The 24,693-nt window shown below is 39.9% G+C and overlaps 1 protein-coding gene across 1 annotated transcript in view; it reads right to left on the bottom strand.

Moving 5' to 3' along the window:
• The window catches only part of NRN1L (neuritin 1 like), an 806,791-nt gene that overhangs the window by 759,205 nt on the left and 22,893 nt on the right, over window positions 1–24,693 (bottom strand). The window lies entirely within an intron of this gene.

Raw genomic sequence — 24,693 nt, 5'->3', positions numbered from 1 at the left:
ACTGCAGCTGAAGCAGCTCCAGTCACCTCACAAGATACAGCATCAGGGCGCTTTCACAGACAGAAAATGTCACAGCAAGACTCTCCATTTGAGTCAGATACAGAACAAATCCTCTCACAAACTTCCCCACAAGCCTCCTCAGTATCCCCAGTAATATTATTACAATTTGAAAAGATGCTTCATAAGGCTTTAAAACAAACCTCAGACCAAATAACAAAAAGTCTAACCAAAGAAATAAGAGAGCTGGGAAACCGCACCGCAGCCTTAGAAATAAAAATGGATGAAATTGAAATTACAACCCAAGAAAATATAACAGAATTGGAACAATTAAAAATAGAGAATTTAATACTTCAAACTAAGCTCGAAGATTACGAAAATAGAGCCAGACGTTCAAACTTGCGCATAAGGGGAATACCTGAAACTGTGACAGACCTGCAATCTACTATTACTGCTCTATTACAAGAACTAAAGCCAGATATCCCTATTGAACGTTTAGAACTGGACAGAGTACACAGAGCCCTCACAGCCAAAAAGAAAGATGGACCCCCACGTGATATAATCACAAAATTTCATTATTACAGAACGAAAGAACAAATACTAAGTGCTGCAAGAGAAAAAAAGGAACTTAATTTTCATGGACACAATTATCAAATTTTTGCTGACCTATCCCAACTTACTATTACTAAAAGACGATCCATGAAACCCCAACTAATGGAACTGCAACGCCACAACATTATGTATCAATGGGGCTTCCCCTTTTCAGTCAGATTTAACTACCAAGGTACAATTTACAGAAGCAGATCAGCAGATGAACAACAACAAACCCTTTTAAAATTAAATCTGACAGAACCCACAAGCAGCAACACTTCCACACGCAGAAGAATGGCATCATCTTCACCTTCAGGCAGCACCCAGAAAATTTCAGAACAAAATGGGAATCATCATTCTCACAAAAGAGGCCGTTATGCCACATCATCCATGGACCAAGAAGATTCAATGGACTGACATCCTAATTCCTGATATCTCTTCATTTATTATACTAAGAGATGGTTCTCTATAAAAAACCTGTATTTATAACTGAATGTAACTGCATTCTGATAGTCACACACTGTGTGGGATCATGTTACATTCCAGTTATATTTCTTATTACTTCTGATTCATATAGCCTTAGAATATATAAGTGAAATAAGGAAATTCTTGTTCAGTTATATATTATCAGGTAATAATAATAGATTTATTACTTTTTAGGACAAATATGTTCAATAATCCAGAAGTAATGGAAGCTTTTTCTTTCTTTTCTTAAAACAAATATATTATTACCTAACTAGTTCCTAGAATTATGTTTTTGTTTATTCTAATCTGAAGCAATACAACCTCAATTTTATGAGTTAACATATCTAAACAGTTACATATGAATAAAATATGTAATTGTTTACTCTAAAAGGGTTAAAATCCCAAAATAATTCAAACTATCTTCATCAATACCAAAGTTATTAACAGTACCTTTCTAACTGAATTATTTAGCCTAGGGCAAGACTAACCATATACAACCACCCTGGAATAAATAATTTCAACAAAAACTATATTCTGCAGTCCAATTAATGAAACATCATTTTGATGTCTTTTGACATAGCACTTCTCTCCTGTAAGCGGAAGATCCGTGTACCCCCATTAGCCCTCCTCATTCTCCCAACCATATTATGTGGGAGTGTGACGAAGGCACTTATTCCCCTGAGAGAGATATTTATTCTCTTTCACGGGTAAATTGTGATTACTTGCAAAAAATAATTTATACAATGTATCATCTAATCTCAAATGTTTTTTGTTTACTCTTTACTCCAGAATTCACTGGTTTCTTTTCTATCTATTCATCTCTTCAGTCCACACAGGTTGATCTGCGCAGTCAGCTCTGCATAACAAAAAGTAAGTCAAAACTATTTGATCTATTGCCATGGCACCACTGAATATACTTTCCCTGAATGTTCAGGGAATAAATGTCCCTCAAAAAAGGACCAAAGCCTTCCGTACTTTCCATAACAAGAAGGCTCACATAGTATGCCTCCAAGAAACACACTTCACCAAAGATTCTACTCCAAAATATATTTCTCCTTTTTATCAACAAATTTACACGGCTTCTGCCTGTACCAAGCAAAGGGGAACTCTAATTGCATTTCACCGATCCACACCATTCACCTTATCATCAGAAATTAAAGACCCAGAAGGTAGATACCTGATACTCATGGGTTATATAATGGATACAGCAATCACGGTGATTTCCTACTACGCTCCTAACAAACAACCCACACCATTCCTCTCACATATATTACAAGTGATTAATACACACAAAATAGGAACAGTGATAATGTGTGGGGATTTGAACCAGGTCCTCCTCCCATTTCTAGATAAATCACCTTTTACACCATCCAAAATAACCTCTAGATTACCTTTTTCTCAACTTCTTTCCAAATACAATCTGGTAGATTCATGGAGAGAAAGTAACCCAATGAAAAAGAAATTCACTTATTTCTCGCACCCTCATCAAACCTTCACCAGAATAGATCATATTTTTCTAACAATAGGAATGATACCAGAAATTATTGCATCAGATATAATTCCGATTCCGTGGTCTGACCATAATGCAGTATACACTACTATAGCCTCAGCCATACCAAAAGCGCATGACCCAACGTGGTACTTACCGGACATAATGCTCAAACACCCACTACATCAGATGGCCATTGAACAAGCTTTAAAGGAATACATATCAATTAATAATACAACAGAAATCTCCCCAATAACACTGTGGGAAGCTCATAAGCCTGTCTTGCGTGGTACAATACAAAGACAAATGGCACTATTTAAACGGGAACGCAAAAATCTAGCAAAAAAACTAGAACTCAATTTTAATGCAGCCTACATATCATTTCAAGATAATCCATCTCAGAGTACAAAATCTCATCTGGAAAAATCTAGATTGGAATACGATCTATTTCTCACTGAGTCAGTTGACAAATCCCTCAAACGCTCCAAACACAATTTCTACATGAATACAAACAAACCATATTTGGCTCGGGCATTAAATTCAACTAACAAATCTTTCAAACCAATACGTTTGAAATTATCAAAAAATGTTTACACTTGTAATCCAGTTGTAATCCAGTTAAAATAGTCCATAAATTTCACTCACATCTCGCAACTTTATACAAGACAAACAATGAATTTAATCCTACAGAGGCTGAATCCTTCTTCTCAAAAATAACCTTACCTGAGTTATCTCAGAATCAAAAAAGCAGTTTGGAAGAGCCTATAACTATAGATGAAGTTGCTAACGCCATAAAAGACCTAAAACTTAACAAAAGACCAGGCCCAGACGGCTACTCGGCTTTATACTATAAAACATTCTCAGAAATACTCTCTCCCATTCTCACTGAAACTTTTAACAAACTTCTAGATGGACATTCTTTTCGGCAAGAAACACTAATGGCAATTGTTTGTATGATCCCAGAACCCCTTTCTGATGATACTTCCTGTGTGAATTATCGGCCTATCTCTCTGTTAAACCTCGATATTAAATTATTAGCAAAAATAATAGCAAAACGCCTCAATAGCATTATAGGAAAATTAATACATAGAGATCAAGTAGGCTTCATGCCAAATAGACAGGCAGGCGATAATATACGCAGGGCAGTGTTATTGGCACATATTGCTAAAAAACGGAAAATCCCTTTATGTTTTCTATCTCTCGATATTAAGAGGGCATTTGACACAGTATCCTGGCAATATATGCAATATTCATTACAAAAATGGGGTTTTGGACCCCACTTTTTAACATGGATCAAAGCATTATATAATAAACCCAAAGCCTATATAAAATATGCTGGATACAAATCTGAAGCCTTTAATATCGAAAGAGGTACCCGACAGGGTTGCCCATTATCTCCCTTATTATTTGCCCTTATACTCGAACCCATGGCCCAATACATCAGAACAAACCAAACTATAACTGGCATTGAAGTAGGAGGTATTACACACAAATTATGTATATTTGCAGACGATATATTACTTTTTCTATCATCACCACAGGTCTCTGGTCCTAACTTAATACCAGCTCTTGATGGATTTGCAGCCCTATCCGGCCTTATGATTAATCCTAAGAAATGCCTAGTGCTTAATATTTCACTCACAAACATGGAATTGATCCCGGCTAGGGCTGCACTCCCATTCACATGGGCAGAAAAATCAATCCCATATCTTGGAATTCATTTAACAGCATCTCATTCTGACTTATTCTCAACCAATTATCCTCCTGTATTAAGACAGATCACAAATCTAATAAAACAATGGTTGCAACTTCCTTTATCCTGGATGGGGAAGATTAATGCAATCAAAATGACTATTCTACCCAAATTGCTTTATCTATTCAGAGTCCTCCCTATTCCAATTCCTTCCTATTTTTTGAGAATAGTACAAAAAAGAGCAACTTCGTTTATATGGGGCTCTTCTAAACCACGTATACCTATACACACACTGCATCTTCCCAAAAATAAAGGAGGCCTGGGATACCCTAATTTTACTAACTACTACAGAGCAGCACATTTGGCCAGTCTGTCCAAATACCATGCAAAACAGGAAATCCCATTGGGGTATTTATAGAGGCTTCAGAAAATGACCCTCTATTAATATCAAATTTATTATGGCTTGATCCTAAAGACCGCTTTAAAATTCATAATCCCATAACTAAACACTTCTTATCTCTCTGGGATAAACTAAAAACCAAATATCAGTTACAATATCCACACAATCCTCTCCTTTCTTTTATCAGAAATCCGGCCTTTTATCCGACATGGATCTACCCAAATTCTTTTAAGGCTTGGACAACATCAGGCATTCAGACACTAAATGACTTCATAGCATCTAAACCACTCCTTTCATTCCCATCGCTTAGAGAAAAATATGATCTACCAAACTCTGAGATATTTAGATATCTCCAAATCAAAAATTTCTACACACCATTCCTAAAGGGGGATACACCATTATCCCAATTATCCATTTTTGAATCAATCTGTACAAAAGATCCATTTGCTAAAGGTACAATTTCATCACTTTATAATCAATTATATGGAGTAGCAAATCTTAATAGACCCTCTTACGTTCAGAGGTGGGAGGAGGACCTGGGACGAACTTTAGAAGACACGGACTGGTCTAACATATGGCTCACATCTAAGTCATCTTCACCCAACATCTTAGCACTGGAGACAAATTATAAAGTCCTAACTCGCTGGTACCTTGTACCCGCTAGAGTGGCAAAATATTCACCTAATACCTCAGCTCTTTGTTTTCGAGGATGCCCAGAAATAGGCACATATTTACACATATGGTGGACGTGCCCAGTAATCCAAACCTTCTGGAAGGAAGTCTTCGTGATTGCATCTAAAATATTTTAAAAAATAATACAACCAGATCCATATTTAACTTTACTTAATCTAAAACCGGAATGGTTAACACTCTCTCAATTCAAACTAATGATCCAACTAATAACGGCTGCAAAACAAACAGTGGCCAAGGCATGGAAATCTCCTACATTGGTAATAGCAGAAACAATTCACAGAATGAATAATACAATGTCCCATGCTAAGATGGTAGCCATCGATCAAAATCAAATTCCAAAATTTGAAAAACTTTGGCATCCTTGGATAAAACAACAGTTCCTGTCAAACTTCAATGACTCTGTCCTGTTGCCATGGTAACAGATTAAATGACTTACAGAGACACCCATTCTAAGGCTTCAAAGAGAACTAAAAAGAATAATAAACTGACGAGCGGGACAACCTTGTGGACCATACCTCTACCTTTCAACCCTTTTTCTTCTTTCTCTTTCCTTTTCTCCACCTTACGATTAAAGCTCATTATCAGAATTTATTTGACCTATATACACTCTACTTGTAAACAATATGTATAGTAGGTATAAATCATTTAAATACCTACAAAAGTAACTAAGGAAATTATATATATCTTTAATTTAGGTTTACGTGAACCCAATGTTTAATATTTGAAATTTCATGATATTTACCTATATAAACCCTACTGTAAAACAATGAGCTTACTTTATAGATCCTTGTAAACTTACTTTATGTATCTTTATAACATTGTATACTCAATAAACTTCTTTTGACAAGGAAAATAAAAGAGGTCCAAAAACAGAACCTTAGGGGACCCCAACAGAGAAGGGAAGAGGAGTGGAGCAAGTAGAATTGTAAGTGACACTGAAGGTACGTTGGGATAGGTAGGATGAGAGCCACTGAAGAGCACAGTCACGGAGACCGAGGGAGTAAAGTTTTTTGAGGAGGAGGGGGTGGTCAACCGTGTCAAAGGCAGCTGAAAGATCCAGAAGTAGGAGTACAGAATAGTGTCCGATGGTTTTAGCAGTTAGTAGGTCATTTGTGAGTTTTAAAAGAGCAGTTTCTGTGGAGTGTTGAGGGCGAAATCCAGATTGAAGGGGATCGAGAAGGTTGTTTTTAATGAGGTGGTCACTCAGTTGGTTGTACACCAGGCGTATGACGTCATATGACGTGATCAGAATAATAATAATAAGGATAGGATAATAAGCCGCTGCACACCCCCGATCTAGGTAAAGAGTTTCTGACGGAGACTCTTTACCATGTGATCAGCCGTGTCCAATCCCGGCTGATCACGATGTAAATAGGAAGAGCCGGTGAACGGCTTTTCCTCACTCGCGTCTGACAGACGCAAATAGAGTAGAGCTGATCGGCTGCTCAGGGGGGGGTCTGTGCTGATTTTTAATCAGCAAAGCCCCCCGTCAGATCCCGCCCAGGACCACCAGGGAAATCACCCAGGACCACCAGGATGGCTACCACACTGGGCCACCAGGTATGCCTCCTTGACCCCCAGTGAAATACCAATATGTGCCCAGGCAGCTGCCAATCTGTGCCCACTCCAATGCCTACCACTGCCAGTGCCACCAGGGATGCCTATCAGTGCCTCATATCAGTGCCGCGTATCAGTGTCCATCAGTGCCACATATCAGTGCCCATCAGTGCCGCTTATCAGTGCCCAGCAGTGCCGCCTATCAGTGCCGCCTATCAGTGCCCATCAGTGCCCATCAGTGCCGCCTTTCAGTGCCCATCAGTGTCACCTATCAGTGCCCATCAGTGCCAACCAGTGCCACCCAATGCCACCCATGAGTGCCCATCAGTGCCGCCCATCAATGCCCATCAGTGCTGCATATCAGTGCCACCCATCAGTGCCACCTACCAGTGCCCATCAGTGCCGCATATCAGTGCCCATCGTCAGTGCCCGCTCATTGGTGCCACCTCATTGGTGCTGCCATATCAGTGCCGCCTTATCAGTGCCCATCAGTGAAAGAGAAAACTTACTTATTTACAAATTTTTTTTAACAGAAACAAAAGCAAAACTTTTATTTTTTTCAAAATTTTCGGTCTTTTTTTATTTGTTTAGCAAAAAATAAAAACCGCAAAGATGATCAAATACCACCAAAAGAAAGCTCTATTTGTGGGAACAAAATTATAAAAATTTAGTTTGGATACAGTGATGGATGACCGCGCAATTGTCATTCAAACTGCAAAAGCGCTGAAAGTTGAAAATTGGTCTGGGCAGGAAGGTGTATAAGTGCCCTGTATTGAAGTGGTTACAGAAGACAATTAATGTGCTGCATTCAACGATCACAGAATTTTCAGCATGAGGAATGTGCTACCTACAATACAAACACTAGTTTTTACTAGACCGAGTGCTTCCATTTAATATTTGCTTCTGAGCATGCGTCGTTTTTTTGTCCGCCAAACTAGCATACAGACGAGCGGATTTCTGGGTCCGGCGGAGTTACGACGTAAAGATTTGAAGCAAGTTCCAAATCTAAAGTCCGTCAGATTTGCGACTGGAAAAGTCCGCTGAAGGTCCAGTGAAGCCCACACACGATCGGATTGTCCACCGGATTTGGTCCATCGGCGTCCGTCGGACAAGTCCGGTCGAAAAGTCCGACCACGTGTAAGTGGCATTATACTTTGTCTCCCCTGTTGTGTACATATCTCAATTGCCTTTCGGCAGCTTTTGGTTGCCGTGAATACATTTAGTGATGCTTCTTTGGGACTGGCTTCTGTCCGCCTTGGAGGAGGGTCCTTATGTTCCGCCCCAAGTCGCTGCGCGATGATGTCATCGCGCTTACACACGTCCTCATACCGCACCATAGCTAACATACTTTGCTGACACCAGTTTCAGTAGAATCACTGCGCAAGTAAGTTTGCAACTTTCCAGGGGTGCTATTTTTGTTTTTGTTTTTCTTTTCCCCCCTTTTTATCACATAAAATACATATGTTTTGGGTATTTAAATATCATACTCAAATGGCAGCTTCAAAGAAAAGTTGTCTTATTCAATTACATACTTCCTCAGCTGATCCGTTCCCAGCTTGGCCCTCTCTCTCTTGGTGTTCCTTGAGGAGAGTTTTAATATAAATCTGGCTGGCTGGTTGCCCCTCTTTTGGACACCATATAATGATTTATTAATATAAGTAAACTTTACCTTACAAACAAAACCCACTTTTTTAATAGATGTTTTTGTTTTCGTACTTAAAATTTAAATATTTCATCATTCTCAGAGTTTGCCCTTTTGGTTGTGCTGTGGTGGTCTTCACCTCTGGGGGCTCTTGTGTGGGCTGTTCTGAGCCCGGATGAAATTCATCGGTTGATGGATGGACAGTGACAAATGTTACAAATTATTGCTTTTAATAAAACCCACATACAATTGTTAATATTCAACACTGGTATGTATGTTGGACATATTCATATACTTAAATGTTGATGATGCTTGAAAAACTTTCTAACAAAGATTTTGTTTCTTATTTTTTCAGAATATATTTATCCTCTTTAACAAACGCCTCTGAAGAAGGGATACTCTCCCGAAACATGTGAGGCCAATAGAGGAATTTCATATTCACTTCTGAATTTTGCAATATTTTATTCGTGTTTGTATGTAAAAATTGTTTTCATATGTGCTGTATCAAACACTTTCATGTGTCTGATACACGCTTTTTTTAATATAATTTTCTAAATAAATGAAATTTTTATACATGATGTTCCCATTGTACCGGGGGGTACTGGTGTCCTAAACATAAGGGACCTTACACAGCAAAAAACACCTAAAGGACTCCAAGATGGTGAGAAATAAGATTCTCTGGTCTGATGAGACCAAGATAGAATTTTTTGGCTTTAATTCTAAGTGTGTGGAGAAAATCAGGCACTGCTCATCACCTGTCCAATACAGTCCCAGCAGTGAAGCATGGTGGTGGCAGCATCATGCTGTGGGGGTGTTTTTCAGCTGCAGGGACAGGATGACTGGTTGCAATCCAGGGAAAGATGAATGCGGCCGAGTACAGGGATATTCTGGACGAAAACCTTCTCCAGAGTGCTGAGGACCTCAGACTGGGCTGAAGGTTTACCTTCTAACAAGACAATGACCCTAAGCACACAGCTAAAATAATGAAGGAGTGGCTTCACAACAACTCCATGACTGTTCTTGAATGGCCCAGCCAGAGCCCTGACTTAAACCCAATTGAGCATCGCTGGAGAGACCTAAAAATGGCTGTCCACCAACGTTTACCATCCAACCTGACAGAACTGGAGAGGATCTGCAAGGAGGAATGGCAGAGGATCCCCAAATCCAGGTGTGAAAAACTTGTTGCATCTTTCCCAAAAAGACTCATGGCTGTAATAGATCAAAAGGGTGCTTCTACTAAATACTGAGTAAAGGGTCTGAATACTTAGGACCATGTGATATTTCAATTTTGCTTTTTTAATAAATCTGCAAAAATGTCAAAAATTGTGTGTCTTCTGTCAATATGGGGTGCTGTGTGTACATTAATGAGCAAAAAAAATGAACTTAAATGATTTTAGCAAATGGCTGCAATATAACAAAGAATGAAAAATTTAAGGGGGGTCTGAATACTTTCCGTCCCCACTGTATGTATGTATGTATGTATGTATGCATATATATATATATATATATATATATATATATATAGACAAACAAAGGGACACGACCTCCAATGCAAAAATATTTTTCTTTACCGTATGTAATCCATGCAATACGTGTATTATCAGCAACTGTAAATTTTCGAGCATACCATGGTCTTCATCAAGTTTATACAAAAATGACAAAATTTAATAAAAAAATCTACAACTCACATTACATCCCTGACTCAATATCCACTATAATGGTACAACTATTTGAATAGTATCACTAATATGTCACATCTCTATACATTGTTTCCTTCCATGTAATCTTCTCCATATACTGTTATTTCTTTATTTTTTTTTGTTTCTATTCACATCTACAAAAAAAGCATAGAAATCGATCAAATTGTATCCTATTTATAAAAATAAATACAAATCGTAATCCCTATTCATCCCATGAGGATGCAAGGATTGATGTCTATTAACCACTTGCCAACCGCCTCACGCAGATATACTGCGGCAGAATGGCATGGGCAGGCAGAATCACGTACCTGTACGTGATCTGCCTCCCGCGGGCGGGGGGTCCAACCAGACCCCCCCGGTGCCCGAGGCAGTCGGCGTTTGTCCCCCGGCGATCGGAGGTGAGGGGGAGGCCATCCATTTGTGCCCCCCCCTCCCCAGATCGCTCCCAGCCAATGGGATCATTCCTCTGCTGCTGTATGGTAAAGAGCAGCAGAGGAAATTATGTCATCTCTCCTCGGCTTGGTATTTTCCGTTCCGGCGCCGAGGAGAGAAGACATCCGAGTGATGGTAAAACACAAACACACATACAGTAGAACATGCCCCCTAATCTCCCCCCCCCCCGTCACACTGACACCAAGCAGTTTTTTTTTTTCTGATTACTGCACTGGTGTCAGTTTGTGACAGTGTGTTAGGGCAGTTAGTGTAAGCCCCCTTTAGGTCTAGGGTACCCCCCTAACCCCCAATAAAGTTTTAACCCCTTGATCACCCCCGTCGCCAGTGTCACTAAGCGATAATTTTTCTCATCGCTGTATTAGTGTCACTGGTAACGTTAGTTAGGGAGCTAAATATTTAGGTTCGCCGTCAGTGTTTTATAGCATCAGGGACCCCCATATATTACCTAATAAAGGTTTTAACCCCTTGATTGCCCCCTAGTTAACCCTTTCACCAGTGATCACCGTATAACTGTTACGGGTGACGCTGGTTAGTTATTTTATTTTTTATAGTGTCAGGGCACCCGCCGTTTATTACCTAATAAAGGTTTAGTCCCCTGATCGCCCGGCGTTGATATGCGTTGCCCCAGGCAGTGTCAGGTTAGCGCCACTACCGCTAACACCCACGCACGCAGCATACACCTCCCTTAGTGGTATAGTATCTGAACGGATCAATATCTGATCCGATCAGATCTATACTAGCGTCCCCAGCAGTTTAGGGTTCCCAAAAACGCAGTGTTAGCGGGATCAGCCCAGATACCTGCTAGCACCTGCGTTTTGCCCCTCCGCCCGGCCCAGCCCACCCAAGTGCAGTATCGATCGATCACTGTCACTTACAAAACACTAAACGCATAACTGTAGCGTTTGCAGAGTCAGGCCTGATCCCTGTGATCGCTAACAGTTTTTTTGGTAGCATTTTGGTGAACTGGCAAGCATCAGCCCCAGGCAGCGTCAGGTTAGTGCCAGTAGCGCTAACACCCATGCACGCACCGTACACCTCCCTTAGTGGTATAGTATCTGAACGGATCAATATCTGATCCGATCAGATCTATACTAGCGTGCCCAGCAGTTTAGGGTTCCCAAAAACGCAGTGTTAGCGGGATCAGCCCAGATACCTGCTAGCACCTGCGTTTTGCCCCTCCGCCCGGCCCAGCCCACCCAAGTGCAGTATCGATCGATCACTGTCACTTACAAAACACTAGACGCATAACTGTAGCATTCGCAGAGTCAGGCCTGATCCCTGCGATCGCTAACAGTTTTTTTGGTAGCATTTTGGTGAACTGGCAAGCACCAGCCCCAGGCAGCGTCAGGTTAGTGCCAGTAGCGCTAACACCCACGCACGCACCGTACACCTCCCTTAGTGGTATAGTATCTGAACGGATCAATATCTGATACGATCAGATCTATACTAGCGTCCCCAGCAGTTTAAGGTTCCCAAAAACGCAGTGTTAGCGGGATCAGCCCAGATACCTGCTAGCACCTGCGTTTTGCCCCTCCGCCCGGCCCGGCGCAGCCCACCCAAGTGCAGTATCGATCGATCACTTACAAAACACTAAACGCGAGTCAGGCCTGATCCCTGCGATCGCTAACAGTTTTTTTGGTAGCGTTTTGGTGAACTGGCAAGCACCAGCGGCCTAGTACACCCCGGTCGTAGTCAAACCAGCACTGCAGTAACACTTGGTGACGTGGCTAGTCCCATAAGTGCAGTTCAAGCTGGTGAGGTGGCAAGCACAAGTAGTGTCCCGCTGCCACCAAGAAGAAGACAAAAAGGCCCGTCGTGCCCATAGTGCCCTTCCTGCTGCATTCGCCAATCCTAATTGGGAACCCACCAATTCTGCAGCACCCATACTTCCCCCATTCACATCCCCAACCAAATGCAGTCGGCTGCATGAGAGGCATTTTCTTTATGTCCTCCTGAGTACCCCTACCCAACGAACCCCCCCAAAAAAGATGTTGTGTCTGCAGCAAGCGCGGATATAGGCGTGACACCCGCTATTATTGTCCCTCCTGTCCTGACAATCCTGGTCTTTGCATTGGTGAATGTTTTGAACGCTACCATTCACTAGTTGAGTATTAGCGTAGGGTACAGCATTGCACAAACTAGGCACACTTTCACAGGGTCTCCCAAGATGCCATCGCATTTTGAGAGACCCGAATCTGGAACTGGTTACAGTTATAAAAGTTATTCACAAAAAAAAGTATATGAAATAAAAAAAAAATAGTTGTCGTTTTATTGTTCTCTCTCTCTCTATTCTCTCTCTATTGTTCTGCTCTTTTTTACTGTATTCTATTCTGCAATGTTTTATTGTTATTATGTTTTATCATGTTTGCTTTTCAGGTATACAATTGTTTATACTTTACAGTGTACTGTGTTTTATTGTTAACCATTTTTTTGTCTTCAGGTACGCCATTCACGAATTTGAGTGGTTATACCAGAATGATGCCTCCAGGTTTAGGTATCATCTTGGTATCATTCTTTTCAGCCAGCGGTCAGCTTTCATGTAAAAGCAATCCTAGCGGCTAATTAGCCTCTAGACTGCTTTTACAAGCAGTGGGAGGGAATGCCCCCCCACCATCTTCCGTGTTTTTCTCTGGTTCTCTTGTCCCAACAGGGAACCTGAGAATGCAGCCGGTGATTCAGCCAGCTGACCATAGAGCTGATCAGAGACCAGAGTGGCTCCAAACATCTCTATGGCCTAAGAAACCGGAAGCTACGAGCATTTTATGACTTCGATTTCGCCGGATGTAAACAGCGCCATTGGGAAATTGGGAAAGCATGTTATCACACCGATCTTGGTGTGGTCAGATGCTTTGAGGGCAGAGGAGAGACCTAGGGTCTAATAGACCCCAATTTTTTCAAAAAAAGAGTACCTGTCACTACCTATTGCTATCATAGGGGATATTTACATTCCCTGAGATAACAATAAAAATGATAAAAAAAAAAAAATGAAAGGAACAGTTTAAAAATAAGATAAAAAAGCATAAAAATAATAAAGAAAAAAAAAAGCACCCCTGCTCTCGCGCTAAGGCGAACGCAAGCGTCGGTCTGGCGTCAAATGTAAACAGCAATTGCACCATGCATGTGAGGTATCACCGCAAAGGTCAGATCGAGGGCAGTAATTTTAGCAGTAGACCTCCTCTGTAAATCTAAAGTGGTAACCTGTAAAGGCTTTAAAAAATGTATTTATTTTGTTGCCACTACACGTTTGTGCGCAATTTTAAAGCATGTCATGTTTGGTATAAGATCATCTTTTTTATTCCATCAAACATTTGGGCAATATAGTGTGTTTTAGTGCATTAAAATTTTAAAAAGTGTGTTTTTTCCCCAAAAAATGTGTTTGAAAAATCGCTGCACAAATACTGTGTAGTGAGTATTTTGCAGACCTCACTTGTTGTCACAAAGTTTTGAAAATTGAAAAAAGAAAAAAAAATTTTTCTTGTCTTTCTTCATTTTCAAAAAAAAACGAGAGCTGCAAAATACTCACCATGCCTCTCAGCAAATAGCTTGGGGTGTCTACTTTCCAAAATGGGGTCATTTGGGGGGGGTTTGTGCCACCTGGGCATTCCATGGCCTCCGAAACCGTGATAGGCAGTGAAGAGTGAAATCAAAGATGTACACCCTTAGAAATCCTGAAGGCGGTGATTGGTTTTCAGAGCCCCGTACACGGCTAGGTTCCCAAAAAGTCCCACACATGTGGTATCCCCATATTCAGGAGAAGCAACAGAATGTATTTTGGGGTGCAATTCCACATATGCCCATGGCCTGTGTGAGCAATATATCAATTATTGACAACTTTGGGCAAAAAAAAAAATGTATCACTTTCCCGCAACTTGTGTCAAAATATAAAATATTCCATGGACTCAACATGCCTCTCAGCAAATAGCTTGGCGTGTCTACTTTCCAAAATGGGGGGGTTTGTGCCATCTGGGCATTTTATGGCCTTCAAAACTGTGATAGGTAGTGAGGAGTGAAATCAAAAATTTACGCCCTTAGAAATCCTGAAGGCGATGATTGGTTTTCGGGGCCCTGTACGCAGCTAGGCTCTCAAAAAGTCCCACACATGCAGTATCCCTGTACTCAGGAGAAGCAGCTAAATGTATTTTGGGGTGCAATTCCACATATGCCCATGGCCTGTGTGAGCAATATATCATTTAGTGACAACCTTTTGTAATTTTTTTTTTTTGTCATTATTCAATCACTTGGGACAAAAAAAATTAATATTCAATGGGCTCAACATGCCTCTCAGCAATTTCCTTGGGGTGTCTACTTTCCAAAATGGGGTCATTTGGGGGGGTTTTGTACTGCCCTGCCATTTTAGCATCTCAAGAAATGACATAGGCAGTCATAAACTAAAAGCTGTGTAAATTCCAGAAAATGTACCCTAGTTTGTAGACGCTATAACTTTTGCACAAACCAATAAATATATGCTTATTGACATTTTTTTTACCAAAGACATGTGGCCGAATACATTTTGGCCTAAATGTATGACTAAATTTGAGTTTATTGGATTTTTTTTATAACAAAAAGTAGAAAATATCATTTTTTTCAAAATTTTTGGTCTTTTTCCGTTTATAGCGCAAAAAATAAAAACCTCAGAGGTGCGCAAGTACCATCAAAAGAAAGCTCTATTTGTGGGAAGAAAAGGACACAAATTTCGTTTGGGTACAGCATTGCATGACCGTGCAATTAGCAGTTAAAGCGGCGCAGTGCCAAATTATAAAACGTGCTCTGGTCAGGAAGGGGCTAAATCCTTCCAGGGCTGAAGTGGTTAATCCACCATACCTCTCTTTGTTTCAATTTTAAAATGTTGTAATTTTTGTATAAACTTTTATAGATCTGTGAACATAGTGACTGAGAGGGTTAACTTGGATAGAAGTGGTGACGTGGAAAACACCTGTGTGGCTACACCCTGGTGTGTGAGTATAAAGGTAGGAAACACACAGCTTGATGAAGAGCATGGTATGCTTGAAACTGTACAATTGCTGCTAATACACAAATTGTATGAATTACATTCAGCATGAAATTTTTTTTTTTGCACTGGAGATCGCGTCCCTTTGTTTGTCTTTATTGCATATTGGTGGATAATGGGGAGTCCATGGTGACACTTCTGAATTACACAGGATACGAGAGGAGTATCTCACCCAATCAGTCGAGATATATATGATCTCAGGTTCCATGAGGCAATGTCATATACTGTATATGGGTATTAATACGCCTTCTGAATTCAGATTTGGTTTCATCAATATAAAATCTATTTTTTTTCATACAATAATGTATTTATTTTATTATCTAAATTATTTTTTTTTTTTTTTTATTCTTATTTTATTCTAGGACATGAGGCACACCTTCTGCCCAGGTACCATCTTTTATTATGTTTTCATTTTATTTTATTCTATAATGCCCCGGTCCTCTTGTGCTTTGAACATGCATCGCTTTCTTATATCATTCTATACTGTCATGGTTGCCCATGTGAGCATATTAATCTCTGCTTATGTAACTGTTGTGCCTAATTTTGAAAACTAATAAAAATTTATTGAACAAAGAATCTATTCCATTAGCATGAAAAAGTATAAACCACATATTTCATAAAGCAATTAGCAAAATGTTGGATCTAGTGTGGTTTATGACTTGAAACCATCACCTGTCTACCTTGTTTTCTTGTATTCCCAAGACTCTACATCATTTCCCTATTTTAGTACCAAAGAAACCATATACCAATTGTCCCTAAGTGAGGGTGTTTTCTTAAAAGTGATAAGAGGTCTATTAGAAGCAAAACAGAAAAGGCTTACTGTAATTGCTCAGCAAATACCATTATTTTTTACCTTTTAATCTCAAAACGCTGTTGGAAATATTGACTAATGGCCCTCAAAGAAGCCTGCATTTTTAATTGTTCTTAGCACTATTGGTCACATGTTGTTTTGAACTTTTGGCTTGCTGATATGCCTTCCAAAGGTTTTTTTGTTATACCCTCTGCTATATATTATTTTCTAAATTCCCTGGTTCTATTTTAAAATTGTCTTTCCTGGTAGAGCTCCTGTGGATCTGCAGATACTGCCAAAGGAGATTCTTTGGATCTCTCATTATTATTATTATACAGGATTTATATTGCACCAACAGTTTGTGCACCAATATAAAGGGAGACAGTACAGTTACAATATAATGAAATACAAGAGGGTTAAGAGGGCCCTGTTTATAAGACCATAAAATCTAAGTGGGTGGGACAAGTTGTACAAAAGGTTATAACTGGGGGGGGGTGAGCTTATGGAAATGATAACATTTCAGTTAGTTGGAGGTGTGATAGGCTTCCCTGAAGAGATGAGTTTTCAGGGATCACCTAAAGGCAGTCAAAGTAGATGATAGACAGACAGATTGAGGTAGAGAGTTCCAGAGGATGGGAGAGGCTCTGGAGAAGTCCTGGAGATGAGCATGGGAAGAGTAGACAAGGTAACTTGAGAGCAGGAGGTCTTGAGAAGAGCTGAGGGGACGGTTTGGGTGATATTTGGAGACACTGGGGTTGATTTACTAAAGCAAATCCACTCTTCATTACAAGTGCACTTGAAAGTGCAGTTGCTGTAAATCTGAGGGGAAGATCTGAAATGAGGGGAAGCTCTGCTGATTTTATCATTCAATAATATACAAGTAAAAATGTTCTTCATTTTCCTTGCATGTCCCCCTCAGATCTACAGTGACTGCACTTCCAAGTGCACTTGCAGTGCACTTGTAGTGCAAAGTGGATTTGCCTTTAGTAAATAAACCCCACTGTTCTTGCAGATAAATAAGTCCAGAAACTGTAACTGATTCTGTTGAATGATTTCCACTGAAGAAAGCGTTAGCAACAGGCGAGGGATATTGTTCAATCTGGTGAAAAAAAGCTTTCTATTTGGAGTGACATGATCATTGTGCAGACTTTCTTGAATAAGTACTGTGATTCAATTAAATGTTAAATGTGAATCTTAAATTTAACATAATAATAAGTTGATCTGCAAATTCCTGGAACAGGTCTGCTGAGGCGGTGGACAGTGGATTTTGTGACTGGAGTAACATTCTTTATGTATTAATATAGATATCTGCTTTAAGCCTTGCGACATTAAGCCAACAACTTATGCCTTATATGGTTGGCTGGATTATCCCATGCTATCAGACACAAGTAATTGATTTTCAGTGCTGTGTATCCACTGCAGTCAACATGCATCAACCAGCCCCCTCTTTAGCAATAGCACTTTACAAGTGGTGTAACTTACACAGTGATGGTGCAGTTACACTACTGCTATTGGAAGAGGATTCATTTGATGGATTCTGATATCATAGCTGCTTATGATACCATTCTATCTGGCTGCATGCTCTGAATGATTCCTTGATACAGCTGTGAATGTTTGCACGCTAACTGTGAGAGACAAACTTGTGGTTCTCTGAATGGTATTTACAAGCTTAATTTTCAGCTTGTCGAAATCTGATTGGTTTTCATGCTCTGTATGGTCTGCTTATATCTTGATGAACACTTGCATGTTGTTAGGCATGAGCACAGACCCCATACACTGAGCATCCATCATTGCTTATCGCTTCAAGCTTATTTGACTTATTTCCTTACCTTGTCTAACCTAAGCGATAGAACTCCAAAAATACCATAATCCTAACTATTGCTTGATGCAAATTGATGCTTCTTTAGCCAAATTTATACTTTGGAGAATTTGTTCTGTACAATGGCAGATATTAACAAGTTGTCCTTAGCAACACTATCTAACACTTGCATTTTGTGTCTATATGAATACCATCACATATCACAATGCAAGCTTCTGCAATGTGACCTTTTTTCAGGATTTTCACTAGGATTGAGATGGATTAGTTTAAATATCATGCATGTGTTCCTGTGGTCAGACTGATGAAATATCTATATTGCACAGCACAACAGATTTCAACCAGTGTCTCGCTATCATTTGGGAAATAGCAGTGTTCATTTGTTCCCAAGGTTTGATCAATATGCATGCTTTGTTACTTTTATATACAGTATATACCTAACCATTTTCAAACTTGCCACAATCTCCCTTTGGGACATGTTAATTGTATTTGTATGCATGTCCAGGACTTTACATCAGTCTTCAGTGATTCTTCTTTATGTCTACCATGAACCTTACATTTATAAAACTCAGCACATATGATCATATTATTGGCATGGCTGTATTGTCCCAATTACATTTCTGTACCATTTGTACATATTGGAGGTGTCTAATTAGCTATGTTAGACTTTGGAGACATTTAAGTATTGTCACGCTGAGTATAAAGGCTGATCATAACAGATTATTTGGGTAATTTTTATTTCTGTTCCAATCATACTACAAGTTATATACCTAGCAGAGTTATCTGCATATCAATATTTTTTAGTTTGTGTAGAACTGTATCTCAGGATGCTGTATCACAACTTTAAATTAACCCCTTCCAGTCAAAAAATCCCAATATTAACATTTTGTAGCATGATGCCCCTTGCTCAGGATACATTTATAAAAATTCTACTGCAGAAGTAGTAGGTGCTGTCAGATACATTAATCTGGAACCAATAAGCTTGTTTCCAGATAAAGTGATCAGTATGACAGCAATAGTGGTCACATAGATGTGCATACAGATATGCCAGAGCCAGTCGGTTTGACAGTCACTCTCTGTATCCAGAGAGATTCACTTTGGAAAAAAAAACAGTTGACTAACTGAGGCTGTAAAAGAAAAATGTACATTGTGAAATGGCTGCAGCTGTTAAAGTAAATGCACACTGTGAAATGAAAAATGCATTAATTACTTAAAACTAATACAAGCTTTGAATGTAAATTTCATTTTTTTTTTCACTTCTTTAATTTGTTTAATGATTTTTTAAGTTCTTATTATAATAATACACAAGAGAGTAAAACAATTTACAAAATAAAGGCATTTTGGTTACAGAGCTACACTGATGCAGCTAAATTGTATCTGGACATCCAAGCTTTAATGATCCCTAGTCATTCAAGGTGTAATGATACTGAATGGTTAAAACAATATATTCCCTTTAATTCCATAATGGATATTATTTAACTGAAATTTTTAAATATCAGATTTATTATTAAAAATGGTGGAGTATATAAGGAAAGTAATGGTTAGACGAGAGAAACATTAAAAATCATATGCACCAAAATGTCAACAAAATTCTGCAAAATATTACTACAAAAGAAATGAAATAGATAGTGAAAATGTCTACATATGCAGATCAATGTACAACATATCATTTAGGCATAAGGGAATTTCTGCTTTTAGTCTGAAATTCTATAAGGCATAGAAGTAGATGGTGTCATCTTCACATCATGTGGTACTTACTATTAAAACGCTACTAAAGCTCAAAGTGATTGTAAAGTCTCCTTTTTTTTTTCTATAAAAAATAACAAACATGTCATACTTACCTCCTCTGTTGCAGGAGTTTTGCACAGAGCAGCCCCTTCCTCCTGTTAAGCGCTACCACAGCAAGCAGCTTGCTATGGGGCACCCGAGCCGAGTCACAGCTCCCTGTGTCCATTCAGACATTCAGACATGGAGCCCCGACCTGGCCCCACCCCCCCTCCCCTGATTGGCTAGCTGACTTTGACAGCAGAGGGAGCCAATGGCGCTGCTGCTGAGTCTCAGCCGTCATGGCTGTGTCTCAGCCAATCAGATGGCTGAGACACTTGTGGACATCGCAGGACAGAGAGGGACCTCAGGTAAGTGTTAGGGGGGCTGAGGGGGGCTGAGGGGGGCTGCTGCACACAGAATGCTTTTTATCTTAATGTATATAATGCATTAAGATAAAAAAAACTTTTGACTTTACAACCCGTTCAACTCTATTAAAAGAAAAAAGCTTCTGTCCCTATTGTGTACTATCCAGAAATATAACTGTTGAACTCTGTCCTGCACTATAATTTTCTGCTATCTGTATTCTGATAGGTCAACCAGTACAGCCCACATATTGTAATTTATGTTTAGTACATGTACATAGACCACATCTCTGGTTTTGCAAATTAAAAAAATGCTGTATATGAAAAGTTTATTTTGTAATCACAGACTGTACTAACTTAGTTTTCCTGTTACAATAAATACTGTACACATATTCAAATCACATGTACCATGTATGAACCACAAAACTCAAGCAAGGTGAAACAGGGTTTATTGCCACTATCCCAATATTCATTAGAAAAGAATACACAAGAATACAAAAGAATACAATTTCTAGTGCAGGAGTCTTACTGCTTAAAAGGCCAGTAGCACAGCATGAAACTGCCAGTATGCGCTCAAAATAGTCAGATTGCATTTGATAAAATTAAACACATACAATGGTGAAACAGGATGCCATAAGGAACATCCCAAATAATCCTTATTGTCAAGTTTAGGGTATTCCTGTAGTAAATTTTCTCATTTCTTTATTTGGACTATACATATAAATATAACCTCACACCTGATTCAAGTTCAAGGCTGCTGTCCATTAAACAATTCCTTTATGCCCAGATAAACTCTCTGACTAAAAATGGCCTTAGACCCCTTTTACACTGAGGTGCTTTACAAGCATTTTTGCGTTAAAAGTAGCGCCTGTAAACTGCCTCTTCTAAAGCCCCAGTGTGAAAGCTCGAGTGCTTCCACACTGGGGCGGTGCACTTGCAGAACAGTAAAAAAAAGTCCTGCAAGCAGCATCTTCGGGGCGGTGGAGAAGCTGTGTATACACCACTCCTCCACCGCCCCTGCCCATTGAAATGAATGGGTGCTGCTTTCAAAGCATCTTAAAAGCGAATTGAAAACAGCACTAAGTGGGTGCTTTTAACCCCTTTTAAAACCCCTCCTGGGGGGTTAAAAACCCCCTGCTAGTGGTGCAAAAAGGGCCGCTATAACAGCGGTAAAGCGACGCTAAAACTAGCAGCGCTTTTCCTGCTAACGCCCGCACCGCCCCAGTGTGAAAGGGGTCTTAATAATGTGAGGCAGATTATAACTCTTAAAGGAGAAATACCACTACATTATTCACGATAGCTGTAATTGTCTCGCCCAAGATAGGATGATCCTTTAAAGTAATCTCAAAGAATTCAAATTTATCTACATCCCATTTACAGGTAGATTGCAAACTGATCTTATTTTTTCACAAATAGTGTCCTTCTCTATACTAATAATAGATTACCTATACACCAACAGATATGGATACTAAAGGTGTTTCTATCCTCCAAGATATGTAGCTCCTCTCACCAACCCATATATAGTTTGCAAAGGGAGGAGAAAAAAAACTGCCTCCATAGAAGGCAAAAACTCCTTGTTCCATAATTAGGCTGACACATCTATTGAGTTCAATCAAAAGAAAAAATAGATGAATTACTGTATATACCTCCTTTCTTTGAACTTTATACCTACAGTTGATCAAGAGGAAGGTAAAAAACCCTTTTAAAACATGGTACATTCTGTCAGCAGGCGATTATGTATCACTTAATTAAATTTGCTATAGTTAGGTATTATTTATTTAAAGTTATGCAGGCTGTAAGCTGCAAAGTTTAAAAAGACATCTATTAGGTTGAGACCCTGGTTTAGATGGGCACCCTTTCAATTGGTATTCTCCAATACCCAAATGGGGAAAAAAGGAAGTTCTCAAATGGTTTTTGGTTTTGAGTATGTGCTGATTGTTTGTGTTTTGGGGTTTGAAATGGTTATATTGTCCTTTTTTATGATGCGTTTTCGGACTCAGTGTATCTAAAGTAATTATGTGGGTCATGATACTGTGGGAATAGGGGAGAACAACTGAGGGACACCCCCCCAAACCCTTTACCTTTAATTGGTATAATATTTTAGATGCATAGGAAAACGTTTCTGTTTGGTTCGAATCTTCGTTAACATTATTTCTTGGAGTGTTAAAGGACTTCGATCTTCAAATAAGCCATCTTAAGAAATTACGTGTGGATATTGCGTTAATACAAGAAACCCATCTAGGTCAAGATGAATTTCATTCCCTTTAGAGATCTTGGGTAGGAATGGTATGGGGGGGCCTGGCCAAGGGCCATAAAGCAGGCACACTCCTTTTACTTTGCAAACAGCTCAGGTGGATTCAAAGGAATGTGATAATTTAGAGGGAAGGTGGACAAATGTGACTATTCAATCTCTCACCAACTCTGTTATTGTGTATAATGTGTATGGACCTGATGAGAGTTGTACCAATTTTTTTGGTCCTTAATAAATGAAATCCATTCACATCCTTTACAGTCTAAAGTTATAGTAGGAGACGATTTCAAATCAATAGTGAATCTGCTAGAAACCGGAAATTGCCTACTTGAGCACCTCTGAAATCTGTTTTGGGAAACCATCAGTTTCGGGGGTTTATGTCAGCTACTTCACTCATTAATATGTGGCATTTTATGAATCCAGTAGAAAGGGATTATACCCATCATTCCATGGTTCATAAATCGCTATCTAGGCTTGATATGATTTTGGTCAGTGAAAATGTATTGCTATATGTGGTGTGACAGACAGCCCCTGTCAGTGATAGATGGGGTTTATCTGTCACGCAGGATCTTGAGGTTCTTAAGATAAATTAGTGACAATGAAAGGTCTGTAGGCAGCAAAGGGTTAAGGACTGGTCACACCTTGCTCTCCCACCTGGGGTATAATTTTGACTTACCTGAGTAGAATTAGTGGTCGTGCTGAGAGAGGAGAAGCAGGCAGTGAGGGAACATGCCTGCAGGACTGAAGCAGACTCAGTAAGGTCTATTTATTAGCCAGGAGGCTTACATTTTGTTTGATGGACTTTTAGTTTGAGACTATGTTTTCTACCCCTGCGTTGGGAATCCTTGTCTGTTGCTGTTTTGCTGACCAAATAAACATGGGCAGGAAGCTCTTAACCTTGCACATGGCTAGATTACCTGTCTGAAAACTCTACTTGAAGCTTATCGCCCACAGTGGTTAAAGCCACCAATTTGCCAATGATCATATCCGATCATTCCCCAGTTTTATTAACTGTACATAATAGATTAACTGCTATGAGAAAGCCAGCATGGTGATTCCCTTCCTATTTATATGATGAAGATAGCTTTAACACAAAAAAATTATAGTCGTGGTAGTCAGATTATAAGGTCATAATTCTCAACATAGCGATGATCTGATATTATATTGGAAAAGGCAAAAGCTGTAATGAGGGGTAGAATCAGTGGTAGGGCATCCATTAAGTCACGCTGCCTCCTCTGTCACGCCACCCCACTATATGTAAAATGGATAGATTCATGTATAGCATGAATCTATCCATTACCGCTGTAGCCACCCCCTATTCAGGCATCCAGACCCTTTACGGATGCTGGACGTCTGAATTACAGCAGCAGGGGGTGTTTTTTTTAAGCACCTGATAGGCTTCAAAAAAGGTGGACTCGGAGCGCAGAGCATTGCGCTCGGAGCCCACCTAAGTGTGGTAGAAAAGCAAATTAATATTTGCTTTTATAACACTGAACCACCTCTCCACCAATCAGGAAGCGTGAGTCTAATACCCGTTACCTGATTGGCTGAAGGCACAGGCATCCCTATTGGACGCCTAGCAGAATGGTAGAAGAGACGCACAGGAACCATGGAAGACACAGGAGCCGTCGCCTGACCGCTGCATGTCCCACAACTCGCCGCCATCACCGGCTGCCTGACCCACCACCAGGATGGGGTAAGTGCCGGTCAGACAGCGATCGGGCGTGGGGGGTCATGGTGGCTGCATATTATGGGCACAGAGGCTGCATATTATGGGCACAGAGGCTGCATATCATGGGCACAGAGGCTGCATATCATGGGCACAGAGGCTGCATTTTATAGGCACAGTGGCGGCATATGATGGGCACAAAGGCTGATGGGCACAGAGGCTGCATTTTATGGGCACAGTAGCTGCATATGATGGGCACAGAGGCTGCATTTTTTGGGCACAGTGGCTGCATATGATGGGCAGAGTGGCTGCATATAAAGGGTACAGTGGGTGCTTTTGATGGGCACAGT

The sequence above is a fragment of the Aquarana catesbeiana genome, linkage group LG11, assembly GCF_042186555.1.
Source record: "Aquarana catesbeiana isolate 2022-GZ linkage group LG11, ASM4218655v1, whole genome shotgun sequence".
NCBI classification, from domain to species: domain Eukaryota; kingdom Metazoa; phylum Chordata; class Amphibia; order Anura; family Ranidae; genus Aquarana; species Aquarana catesbeiana.
The sequence above is the reverse complement of the archived record's forward strand: the minus strand, read 5'-3'. Positions and strand labels throughout refer to the sequence as shown.